Below are 13,242 nucleotides of genomic sequence, written 5' to 3'. Positions count from 1 at the left end.
CCTTAAGGCGATCCATGTTGAATATCTTTTCTCAAAACGAGCCACCCCACATCTACTCACCATAGCAGATCTATCTACTTCTGCTATTTCTCAGCATTAATTCCACTAAATTAAATTAAATTAAAATGTAATTAAAATATGAAATTGAATTTTATATCTTAACATATTTCTTCTGTTTGTTTCTTTCCCCTCTCTTCATGGACAGTCACCCTCTTAGACTCACCATACAATAGCTATGTGGATATTCTTGGATATGTCCATCCTTTGTATAAGTCCAACCCAGCACAGCTGTGTTACAGCAATCACTGATGCAATGCTGATAAACTGTCTGTATTCCAGAATGTCAACGTTTGTTTTCTTCCCTTGTCTTTTAAGGTTAAGAATTATGTGTAGATAGCTGAGGAAATAGTTTTAGAAGCTTAATAGGGCATCTGTGGCAAATCCAGGGCTCGTAGTCATACTTCATGTGTATGGTCCTTCAGATGCTACATTTGCACTACATTCTGCCAATAGGGATATATATGGGGATATATATGATTTGCTTTTTGGATCCCTTTAATTCTATTAGCATGTGACACTCATGCTGCCATTAACCTCCATATTTAAGGACTATTTGGGAACTTAACTCCAAATCATAGTAGATTTCATAGAATCAATTACAGAATTACAATGCTTATAAGGATAGGTAATATTTATAATGTACATTATAATTCATAAGGCATTCTACATTTACTTATTATCTTATTGGATCTTGACAACAAATCTATGAGATAGGTTGTACATTGTTGCAGTGGAAGATGGATTTGAAGTCAGAGGCCCTGGGTTCAAAGTCCAGCTCAGCTACTTGTGTCCTGTGTGGCCTTAGCCAAGTAAGGGTGGCCTAAATTATGTCTATGGTCCCTTCCAAATGTAATTTCCGTTTTACAGATGAACAATCTTAGACATAGGAAGGTTAAGAAACTTGCTTAAATTTAGAGTTTAGAATTAAACCAAAGGATCCTAATTCCAAAGCCACTGATCATTCTACTATACCACAGCATGGTTATAAGTAAACACATTCTACCATCTCTTTACCTGGAATATACTTAGAAATAATCTGAAGCTCTATAAATATTTATAATTTCTTTTGTAATATTAAAAAAAGTAAGAGGGTCACTTTACTTTGTGTTTACTCCAAAGAAATACGGAAAGAAAAAGAAAGGAGTTAAGGGATAGAGAGGAGGCAGGAAGAGGCAGAAGGGAGGGAGAAATAGATAATAAAAAGACAAGCAGGTTGAGAATTCAGCATTAAAACGTCATCTCATCTATACATCTATAACGGTGGGAATTGGACAATGAAGGCCTTGTCCTTAGAGCACATGAAATATATTCTGTTTACCATGACTCATGCGGCGGCTTCATAAGCCTGCTTCCAAAAAAGAGTGATGTGATGGAGGGCCTCTTCCCCTCCCTGCTTCAGATCATGCACGTGTATGTGTTTCCTCTCAGTCTACTGAATAGTAACAGAAAGCCTTTTAATTGGCTACTGAACCAAAATTAAACCACAAATACAAAAAGCTTGGACAAAAACTCCTCCTCTTCTTAGGTGGAAAGTAAAGTAAAAACTCCTATGATCTTCCAGGTAAGAGAAGGGCTTTGGTTCTTTTATCTCACCTGGCTATCATGAGGCCATCAACACATGGCACACCTACCTTTTTGTCTCTGGCTTCATTTTTATCTTGGTCTCAGTATATCAAAGATGGAACAAACCAGATTATGACCTTGTGAGCTCTGAAAAGTATTTTAAGACAATTTTCTTTGTCCTCACATTACAACCAAACATTTTCCACAAAAAAAAAATAATAAAGGTCAGAAGAGCCATCAAACATCCCCTTCAGCAAATAGAACTAGTGGTTTAGCCACCTAGTCCAATGAGGAGTCAGCCCTGATGAGTGACCTATTTGACCCAGCACAGCAATGAAACACCTCAGTATTTGGAACATCATGTCCTATAAGCAAGGGATTGACTCATCCTTCTGCTATGCTGTGCCCAAAAGTTAATGTAGAGGATAAATGATTGGTCGTTCCCACTTTAAGTTTGGGCTCAATCTCCCCAGGGACATTGTGGGTGTGGAGAGTGTCCCCTGGTTCAAGGGGGATTTTTTTTGGCTGTATTTCAGCTCTTTCTTTTCAGTAAGCATTTCCTTTGTAAAAGATAACTGATGTTAATTATTTAATTGAGATTGAAGAGAAATAAATTTTTGTCTTTGTATCCACAATACCTGGCACACAGATTCACATTACGTTATTCTGTCTTGACATTCCACCTCCTCTCTCCACCCCAAATCACTGTACTTTAATCCTCTTTGAATTACTACTCCTAAATTATAGTTCCTACTGGCATGGTCAAATGCCCCCCCAAACATAGTCTTGCGTTGTGGGCATCTAACTGACGAAAGGATCAAATTCACAATACAGCTTCCTAGTTAGTTTGACATGCCTTGTACCTGATATGTCAGGTTCATTTATTTCCACAAGAGTAAGGAGAGGCATTTCGTAATGATGGGAGATATTTGTTTTGTTGGCACTTTCATTTAAATTTTTGTGTATGTGCCCAAAGTCTTTCAAAATGTTTGTACCCACAGACCTCCACAATCCCTGCCTTGCAGTACAGACAACTAAAGAGAACCTAGGTGAATTTTATTAACCCACAGGTGTAAGTCCTAACTCTGTCAGTCATTATGTAACTTTGGGAAAATCATTTAACCTCTCCAGACTCAGTTTTCTTTTCCATAAAATGGGGAATGGCGAGAAGATGGAGGCAAGGATTGCTGCACTAAATCACTGATTCTCAAATGTGGACCAGGGACCCTCTTTCAGAGGGATGTCAAACTGTTTTCACAAGAATGCTAGTGTGTTATTTGCCTATTAAAATATTTCTCCCTTTTCCAACTACAAATCTGCGTGAAGCTGGATTTTCTTCATATACTTCAACCAGAAAAACATATAACAACAGACTAAAGGCAGAAACAGATATTAGAATTCAACTACCTTCTATTCAGCTAGACATTAAAGAGATTTCCCAAAATATGTCACTCTTCTCGCTATTTTTGTTTTGGAAAATATAGTTAATTTTCATAAAAATGTTATTCTGTTAACATGTACTGGATTTATTATGTTATTCTAAATGAATTAATAAATATTTTTAAATGTTTCCAGTTTTAATTTCTAACATGGCAAATACCAATAGCTATAACTCACATATGCAAAGCTCTTTGAAGTCCTCAATAATTTTTTTAAAAGTAAAGGTATTCTGGGACTAAAAAGTTTGAGAACCACTGGCCAAGTTGATCTCTATGGTCCCTTTCAGCTCTAACATTTTATTATCCTATAAAAACTTCTATTAAAATACTGAAAAAAGCAGACATGAAAATAATAATAAGTAACATATATGTATATGCAATTTTCCCATTTGATTTCCAGAATAACCCTGTGAGATTTGCAGTACAAGAATTTTTTAACACTTGAGAAAACTGACATTCTGAGAGGTTATCTGCCTAAGGTCACACACAGTTGCTTGACACACAGTCAAGATTTTAATCTAATTATCCTGACTCAAAGTCCAGTGCTCCTTTCCCTACACTGATAATCTTTTCTCACATTTCTGTGTGTGGTCAACTCTTGGACAAGACAGTTACAGCCCAGAAGTCTCCTAAGGGGGAAGAGGAAGAAATATAGCTGTTAAAAATCTGCTATGATTGATGAAAGGTTGAATTTTGTAAAGAAAAGTATATAGAATTGTAATCAAATCTTATTTCTAGTCCTAGTTTTTCAATCAAATAGTCGTATGAATTAAATTTCTTCATGTCTGCTGTATGTGCAAAATTCAGGTAATAGAGCTAGATTAGATATGCCAAAAAGGTAAATCTTGTACAATAAAAATGACAATATACCTAAATTAACTTAAGGACTCAGTGGCACACTAATAAAACTACCAAAGGATTATTTTTAGAACTAGGGAAAAAAATGTCAAAATTCACCTGGAACAAGAAAGTGTCAATAATTGAAAGGAAAGGGTAAAAAGAAAATGGGAAGGGAGTCTAGCAGTATCAAATTTCAGGCTATACTGCAAAGCAGTAATCATCTGAACCATTTGGAGATGGTTAAAAAGTTGATCAATGGAACAGACTAAATGCATAAGCCCCAGAAGCAATAAAATATAGTAGCATAATGTTTAATACACCCAAAGACTCCAACTGCTCATGTAAGTAATGGTGAGTTGACAAAAACAGCTGGGAAAACTAGGAGAGGCAGAAACTAGGTTTAGACCAATAGCTCATACTATATACCACAATAAGCCCTAAATGCATACATAATCTAGAGATAGAAAAAGGTCACTTTTTTTGGTTTTGTTTTTGGCTAGGCAATGGGGTTAAGTGACTTGCCCAGGGTCACACAGCTGTTAAATATTATGTGTCTGAGACAGGATTTGAACTTAGGTCCTCCTGAATCCAGGGCCAGGGCTCTATCCATTGTGCCACCTAGCTGCCCCCAAAAAGGTCACATATTGAACAAACTAGAGTAGCAAGGAAGATACCTTTCACAACCATTGATGGGGGAAGAGGTCCCACCCATAATAGGATCAAGGGAACAAAATGGACAATTTTGAATACATACAATTGAAATATTTCTGCACAAACAAAATCAACACTTAGAAGGGAAGCAGTGGAGGAAAAAAAATCTTTGCATCAAATTTCTCTGATAAAGGTCTGATATCAAAGATATATAGGAAACTGGTAGAAATATGTAGGAATAAAGGCCAGTCCCTAAAGGATTTAGTATAGGTAGTTCTCAAAAGCAGAAATGCAGGCTATCAATAACAAGAGAAATGAAAATTAAAACAACTCTGAGGTTCCACATCACACCCATCAGCTTGTCAAAAGTGACAAAAAAGGGAAAATGACAATTGATTGGAGGAGCTATGAATTGATCCAACCACCTGAAAAGCAAATTGAAACTGTACCCAAAAGTCATTAGCTCCATTAAACCTATATCCCAAACAGATCAAATAAAGAGGGAAATGACCCACGTGTTCAAAAATATTCATAGCAGCTCTTTTGTTGTGGCAAAGAATTTTTTTTTCAAAGTGTGCCCTTGAATTAGGCAATAGTTGAACAAATTACAGTATGTAAATGACATAGAAAATTATTACCTCATAAAAAATGATGGAAGGGATGAATTCTGGGAAACGTGGGAAAGTTTTCATGAAACTGATTCAGAGTGAAGTAGGCAGAATCAGGAGAAGGATGTATATTGCACCATGTGTGCCCTCCGGCTCTTTGTCCCAGAACCAAACCTGCTGCATCTCCCTCCCAGGCTTCTACAAGTCCACTGAGGGGATTGGGGGAATCTCTTTTCTCTGCCATTAACTCACGCCATTGCCAGATGGTGTTCCTCCCATTTATGAGGGAGCCACTGACTAGCACCATTTAACCAAGTAATATTAGATTAGCTTTTACAAAGGTACATTTATTTCATGATGTAGCAAGAACAAACATGCGAAATTTGCCCCCATCCTTCAACACCTGAGTCACACCCTACAAGTTGTAATATAGCACTGATCCCCCCAAGTTCATATCCTTATCTGACATGACTGCTGGATAAGCCTTCACCTCAGCTTCACATCATGATGAATTGGCTATGAAACTCTAACTCCAGAATTCCAAGAGGGAGCCTCCACCCCCTTTTCTCCTTGAGATATATATACTATGCTGGATGCAAAACTGAACTCTGTGATGTTGAGATGCCTAGGAACTCTCTGGTCCTTTTGAACTCACAAAGTTGTAGGTTCCACTAGTCTCTGACCATTTCCTACCTCTTGACAGAAAGGTGATGGACTAGACATTCAGAATGAAACATTTTCAAACATGCATTTTCAGCCATGTCTAGATTTGTTTGTTTAACTATGCACATTTGTTTCAAAGGTAGGTCTTTCTTTTTTTTAATTTCCCTGTGGAGGAGAGAATTATGAGGAAAGGGAGCAATAATTATGATGCCAAAAATAAATAAATAAAAGAATATTGCTGAAACAATTAAAAACACACAGAAAAGAGTTGAGGGAATCTCATAGAGGAACACAAACAAGCTAGGCAATTTCAGAATTAACTTGTTAAATTTAAAATATGCTTTTTTAAAAAAGCTGTACAAAATGTATTTCTAGCTACACATATGTATATTTTCTAGTTTCATATGCAATTTGTGTTTTTGTTTTTTAAATGAAAATATTTTTATACTTGTCAAGTTCATAGTAATAAAAAAGAAAAAATTAAAAGATTTAAGGGCTGACTCTAGTAACTTTCACCTGAGGAATTCTTTCAAACTACTCGAATTCTCTTCACTAAAAGCCTCAAAGATTGAAAACTCAGAAAGTTCTTAATTCTTTATACTATGAAAGAAATTTTCAGGCTCAATATTCCAATACTCCTTGCAAAGTTCCAAAAGGAAAGGAAATAGCAAATATTTTGATACTAATATCCTAAATAGGAAACAAATTCAAGGAGCAAAAAAAAAATTAATATTATGTCAACATTAAGTCCCTCAGGCCACTCTTTAGCCCACTTACCTGCAATGATAAATTTACTCTGAAGTCTACTTTGGTCCAGTATGGTGCATATGGCTGAAAAAATTCTAATCACACTCAGAAGGCCCTAGCTTCTTACTCCTAAGCATGAAGAGGGATGTTAGAAGGGTAAAAATAAAATTAATATCACTAAAGGACGTTACTTCCTAACCAGGCCTTAAAAGACAATGTCCTAAGAAAACATTACTCCCTTCCATCTCCCTTGCCACATCTGTTGACTTGTTGTGCCCATTACAATCCCTATGCATTTATACAGGATCATTGCTCTCTAACTTCCCCTTAGCCTCTTAGAAAACTTGATTTCCTTTTAGGACTCAGCTGAAAAGCCAGCTTTTGCAGGAAGTCTTTTCTTCTCTCCCATCCTCCAACTCTTAATGCCTAACCCACTATGGGTATTTTCCTTCTACTCTGTATAAATCTTGCATGTACCTTTTTCTATACTTGTCTCCCACTTAAGAATATAAACCCCTTGAGGGTAGGGAGCATTTTTGCTTTTTCTTTATATACTCAGAGCTTGGTATCATGCCTAGCTCATAGTGAACAGTATCGAGAGATAGTTATCAGATACTTCAAATTGCCAGAACGCTCAGAAAATGTAAGACATCAACTAAACTTCCCCACCCCCTTAATTTAACAAATGAAGAAACTAAGGTCTAGAGATGTTTAAATGGCTTGTTCAAGTATTTCTCCTTTACCATGGTGTTTTCATTGGCATTGTTCTCAAGAGATTTATACCAACTTTTGTCCTCACTTTAATCAGATTGAGACTATATTTAAAAAGACTCACAAGGAAACCTACTGTCTCCTAAAAATCACAATTTTTTGGTATCCAGAAGACTGCTAAATACTGAAGTTCCATTTTTATGTCAAGGTTTTAGTTTTAGATTTGTTGATTCTACATTCTTCTGCGTAGTTTTTTCTCACATTATATCTTTTTTTCTGTTTTCAAAGAAGAAATACTGAATACCATGAAAGCCAGAGAGTAATGTGGAATTTTGTGTTTTACTAATTAAGTTTTGGGCCTAAATTTTAATGGCTTCTTAAACTTCATTACAGAGTCAATCATATGTTAATTTGTGTGTGTGTAGTTTTCCTTTGGCTTTAATGTTACATCTTCCGTTTTTCCAAGGTAAGCCCCACTGAAAGAGTATCTGAAAAATTGTTATGGAAAAAATACTAAAACTTGGTATTTGCATCAATCCATTTAATGAATGATCTTAAAAGACCCTTGACAATTCATGGTTAGAAATCAAACTGTAATTAACATGGGATCATTAGAATATATATTTGATTTGTGCATAAAATACTATGGAAAAGAATTATATATTCCTGAAAAGGCATGGAAAAAGTACCAGCTCCAATCATCTAATGTCAAGTGTAGTGTTAATTCATTTAGACCTCTCTGACTCTTGCTTCTAGTGCAAATGAACAAGACTGGGGATTCCAAAGCTATATTTTAAATATTCCATGATACATGGAGACAAGTTATACATTGAATGCTCAGGAAGCATGCTGATTGCAGTTTACCTGAGCTATGTGTTTGAACTTGTTTGCAACCGCTGCTAATTACTTTCATTGCTAGTATTAAACTTTTCGGCAAATCAAGTATTTAAAATTTTATCTCTGATAGAAAAAGGTGCCGAAAGTTGGAGAATATCGTAAGCAAGAGCAGTTTCTATATCCAAAAATCTTCTCATATATACAGTAGACATTCCCTGCAAAATGTCCTTTAAAAATTGGTTCCAGGAAAATGTGACAAATAGGTGAAAGAGTTACGGAGGGCAGTTAGTTTCTTAGGAATGCTGTAAATGACAGACTGCTGGGAAAGGAGATCCCCAAGTGAGGAAATGAGAAATTTACAAAGAAGTTTTCGAACTTCACAGGTTGTACTTATTTTAACTTACTAAATATGTTACTGTTTTTTATAAGAGAAAGTAACATTGCTTTAACTCCAACTTGTCCACTGCTCAATTTTTTTTGGAAAAAAAAAATCTTTAAGAAACATAACAAAAAAAGAAAAAAATTTCACCAAGACGTTTTTAAACACAATCCTTAATCACCTAATCATTCATTCCTCCTCCACCCCCTCCCCGCCCCAAGTACCCTAAACAGACACTCATAGCCTCAGCTGAGTCAGGTAAAAAATGCACTACCCAGAGAAGCACATGTCTTTCGAAAACTCGGGACCCCACCACTCCCGCTTGCTCCTATGTTGTAGCCAGTTCTCAATGAAGCAACAAAGACTCTAAACTTTTCCCAGATTTGACTAAGGGTCGGGGTAGACAGTGGTGAGAGGAAGGTTAGCCTCTTGATTAAGCTTCCAACTAATTACAGACCGTTCCCAAGTGTGGGGCACGAAGGAGAAAAAATAAGGCAGTCCAAAAGGTTGGACAGCTAGAAAGAGTGCCATGTGAGGTGAGAGTGACAACGTGCTAGTCCCAGACAGTGGAGAGATGAGGAAGGGACCTCAAATCAATTCTGAGATGAGCATGAAGGGCTTGGGTTTGGGGGCGGGAAGTATAGGTGAGGAAAAAGCAAGAGGACGCATTCAACCTGCACCCAAGGCGGAGGGGCTAGGTTGGCCCAGGACCGGCCTGGGGTCGGGGTTGGACAATCACTCCTCCCTCTCGGCTCCGGGACAGCCCCCAAAACCCTGGGGAGAAGCTTTCTCAGCAGTGGCAGATCCTCGGGGCGGGGTCCCGGGGTCCATCTGCAGTGCGCGGTGGCGGGCTACGCGGAGTGGGGGGTTGGGCCGGGGGGGGGGGAGACAGAGGAAATCAACAATCGTGCCTGCGGCGCCCGGAGCAGAAGGAAGAAGCGATCCCTGTCCCGGGCCCTGACATCTCCCCAACTTCCCAGCCTCAGCGGGCACACACCCCCGCCCACCCGGACTAACTCCGCACAGACCCTGGCCCCCCACGCCGCCCCCACGCCGCACCAACCTGGACGGCCCGGCCCCGGCGGGGCGCCAGCCCGGGACGGACACTGGACCCTCCTGGCGGCGGCGGCGGCAGCGGCGGCTGCGACGGCGGGCGGAGTTAGTTGGAGGCTCCCCTGGGCGGGGACAGGCAGAGCCCCGGGGCTGCCGCTGCTGCTGCTCGGGCTGCCGGCTTACCCGCCTTCCTCCCGGGTCCGGCTCTCCGCCTTCTCTGGACCTTCTCGGACGCTTCTGGTCCCACCCCGGAGGCGGCTTCCCGGACTCTGGGCGCAGAGGGGCCGGTGCCCCTACCCCCCCCGCCCACTCCTCTTTCCTCCTTCCCTCCCTTCCTTTCTCCCTCCTTCCCTCCCTTCCTCCTCTCCTGCCGCCCCTCCCCTCGTCCGCACTAGTAGCTACCAGGGCCAAAGAATCGCCCCGGCAGCTCTTCCCGCGGACGCTTCTCAGAGCGTGTTGATCTGGGACCCGGGACTGGCTGGAGCGAGGAATGGGGGTTCAGAGCGAGATTAAAAGCACTGGCTTCCACCCACCAGCGAACCTGCCCTTACTTCCTTGGGGGTTTCTTTGAGGGGGGGGCGCGATAAGGAAAGCAGGCTAGAGGAGCCAAGAGGGCAGAGAGTCCGGCTGTGAAACTCTAGACCCCCATGTAGGGCGGGGCAAAGCCGGGGAGTCCTCCTCCCCGCACCCCCCTGCCTCTTTGGCCTGAGAAACAAACCTGTAAGGTGACAGTCCAGGTTGCGCTTAGGAAGTGCCCAGGAAAATGCCTGTCCCTCCCCCCAGCCCCATCAGTTTGTGCTGACCATGAGGTTTAAGGAAAACACACGCAAACATTTCCCTCTGAGTTGGGTGGTGGGGGTAATAAAAGACAGCAAGTAGGTGACAGAGATCTGAGAAGCTCAAACGTAGAAGGAAATCTGAGGAAAATGAACGATCACTTCTCTCCTAAACCATTCTGTGAAAATGCCGTTTTCCAGTTCTGCTTCCCAGGTCAATTCAATTTGACTAAACAAATATTTGTTAAGCCACCTACTCAGTGCAGAGCACTGTTTGGGACTCTAATGAAATGCATAGTTTCAAGGGGGTGCATGTAGTTACGCACTTCACATTTAACCGTGCTACAACGCTAAAGGGTTTTAGGTTTTAGATTTAAGCCTAGATAACATGCAATTTTTGTTCACCGACTGAACACGAAAAAACCCAGACAAGAGCAAGGCAAGGGAAGCAAAGAATGTTATGGGTTAAAGGCAAGGTATTTGACACATTACACAAGGCAGAAGCTTGATATAGTCGTTTTAGGACCATTAGAAACAATTAGATACCTGTCTTAGAGGTGGACAGGAAAATGTTTTACCATTGTTTGCTATTACAAGTGACAATTTTAGTGCTTATTACTCACCTATCTATTCCCCCCCCCCATTTCCCTTTTCTCCTTCTATTTCTCATTTCCTCACTTGGGGATCTCCTTTCCCAGCAGTCTGTCATTAGAATGTGAATTCCTCAAAGACAGGAACTGTTTTTTGCTGTTCTTTGTAATCTCTAGTGTTTAGCACAGCTCCTGACACATGGACTGGATATCCCAGTACATAGTGAGAAGGATAGGGATAAATGCAGATCAATTTAGATAGCCTTAAATTCCGATTCAATATGAAGATTCCAAGTACTTCGCTGGTTATAAGAAGCTCTGACAAGATGCAAGTGCAACATTGAGGAACTGCAGCTAAGCCTGCAGGAGCCTGGGGTACTGTACACAATTCTGTTTTGAACTCAGATGTGGGTTCAGTCTTGCTAAGGCTAGCCTCCAGCAAAAGAGAACTCTGCTTCCTCTACTCGCCCTCCTTCAACACTTACCCAGGTGCTATAGGGCCCATTATAAAAGGTTATGGGATTCTCTCCAAAGGCAATCCGATGAATATGAATATGGTATAGGACAGGTAATTTATTCTTTTACACAAATGGAGACATAAAAGACACAGCAAGTCAATGATAAAAAGATTTAAAACAATTTAGTAACAACTTGCAATTACTGTTACATTCTACTAGGAAGCTGATAATTGAACTTCATCAGAAAATGAAGCAGTTTGCAGAACTATTGATTAAACATTTTACATTTCACTTCAGCTCTACACTGACCAAACAACTCCAGGTACATCTGCCAGTAAAATGACCAGGCTTAGTGAGGATCTCTTGTCAATGGCCACCATTTCCAAGATTACTAGAGTAGCTGCCTGGGGATGCCTCCTCTGCCTCCATTCATCTTTGACTTGTTGGAACCTGGGACAAATGGAACTCTCACAAGGTTACCTCCAAGCTTGGAAAGGTCCATCTAGGGTTAGATGCTCATTTACCTAAGATCAGGAAGAACAAACATAAAAGAAGCAGTCAACTCAGTCTCAGGCTTGCTTTGGCAGGATATATGCTTTAGATGCCACATATATATGGCCACACAAAGGCCTGGTTGGAGGGAGGAGGAGGCAATCCAGCCTTTCCTCCACCTTGTTTCCTGAGGGATCAACTCAAAGCAGTCTGACATTATTTGTAGCTGATAAGGAAGAGAGAGGCTGAGGAGGTAGATGGTCATTCTTTTTTGACTCATCTCTTCCCGCATTGTAACCACTAAGGTGCATACTCTGAGTCACACATGGCCAGAAGCAAGACATAAAATTTCCTATTTGGCTGACTGAAACCAGGAATGGCATATCTGAATATTCGTAATAAAATGGCCCCTTTTGGCCAATTCTATGGCCTTCCTATACTAGACACAGATTAAGGTTGCAATGGTATTAAGTAGTTTGTGAAAACTGCACACATGAACTGAGAATATTAGCCTTAATCCTGTAACCTTTTTTTTTTATTTTTAAGGGCTTTAGCAATACAAATAGAAGAAGCAAAAACAGGAAATCCCTCTTAAAACACCATGCTTGTTGGTCTATTTCCAAAGATGATTAGGGGAAAATGAAAAGAACCAATATGTTCTAAAATATTTATAGCAGATCTCTTTGTGGTAGCAAAGAACTAGAAATTGCAGTGATGCCCATCAACTGGGGAATGGCTGAACAAGTTATGGTACATGGTTGTGATAGGTTACTACCATACTATAAGAAATGATGAGCTCAATGATTTTAGAAAAATATGGAAAGACTTGTATGAAATAATAGAGTGAAATGAGCAGAACCAAAAGAACATTTTCTATAGTAACAACAATATTGTTTTAAGAACAGCTTTGAGTAGCTAAGTTATTTTGTCTATTATAAATACCCAAATTAACTATAAAGGACATATGAAGAAAAAATGATATCTGAAGCTAGAGAAAGAACTGATAAATATAAGTATGCATAGAAAAATTTTACATACACATATACTTATTTGTGTCTAATAATAGCCATCTCTAGGGTGAGGTGGGGGGGAGGGAAGAAAAAAATTTACAGCATAATTTTGTTGTATAGTTAAAAGGAATAGCAAGTTCTGCATAGTAGATTTGCAGTTTCATGTGTGATCATCTTTTTAATTGTACTATGATATGGAAATGTTTGTTTTATTGCATAAATTAAAAAAAACAAACAAGGGGCAGCTAGGTGGCACAGTGGATAGAGCTCTGGCCTTGGAAACAGGAGGACCTGAGTTCAAATGTGGCCTCAGACACTTGACACTTACTAGCTGTGTGACCCTGGGCAAGTCACTTAAACCCAAT

The 13,242-nt window shown here is 39.8% G+C and overlaps 1 protein-coding gene across 7 annotated transcripts in view; it reads right to left on the bottom strand.

Moving 5' to 3' along the window:
* PAM (peptidylglycine alpha-amidating monooxygenase) overlaps nt 1-9,825 on the bottom strand; it is a 383,297-nt gene extending 373,472 nt beyond the window's left edge. For 5 of the 7 annotated variants that reach the window (XM_020973957.2, XM_078153065.1, XM_020973956.2 and 2 more), the window contains exon 1: nt 9,562-9,824. The gene's annotated coding sequence lies outside the window, so the exon portion shown is untranslated. Of the gene's footprint in view, nt 1-9,561 lie in introns of all 7 variants that reach the window. The other 2 variants (XM_078153066.1, XM_078153067.1) reach the window with 2 other exon arrangements.
* Between the last annotated feature and the right edge of the window lie 3,417 nt (nt 9,826-13,242).

Source organism: Phascolarctos cinereus, unplaced genomic scaffold, assembly GCF_003287225.1.
Source record: "Phascolarctos cinereus isolate Bilbo 61053 unplaced genomic scaffold, phaCin_HiC Scaffold_4;HRSCAF=312, whole genome shotgun sequence".
NCBI classification, from domain to species: Eukaryota; Metazoa; Chordata; class Mammalia; order Diprotodontia; family Phascolarctidae; genus Phascolarctos; species Phascolarctos cinereus.
The sequence above is the reverse complement of the archived record's forward strand: the minus strand, read 5'-3'. Positions and strand labels throughout refer to the sequence as shown.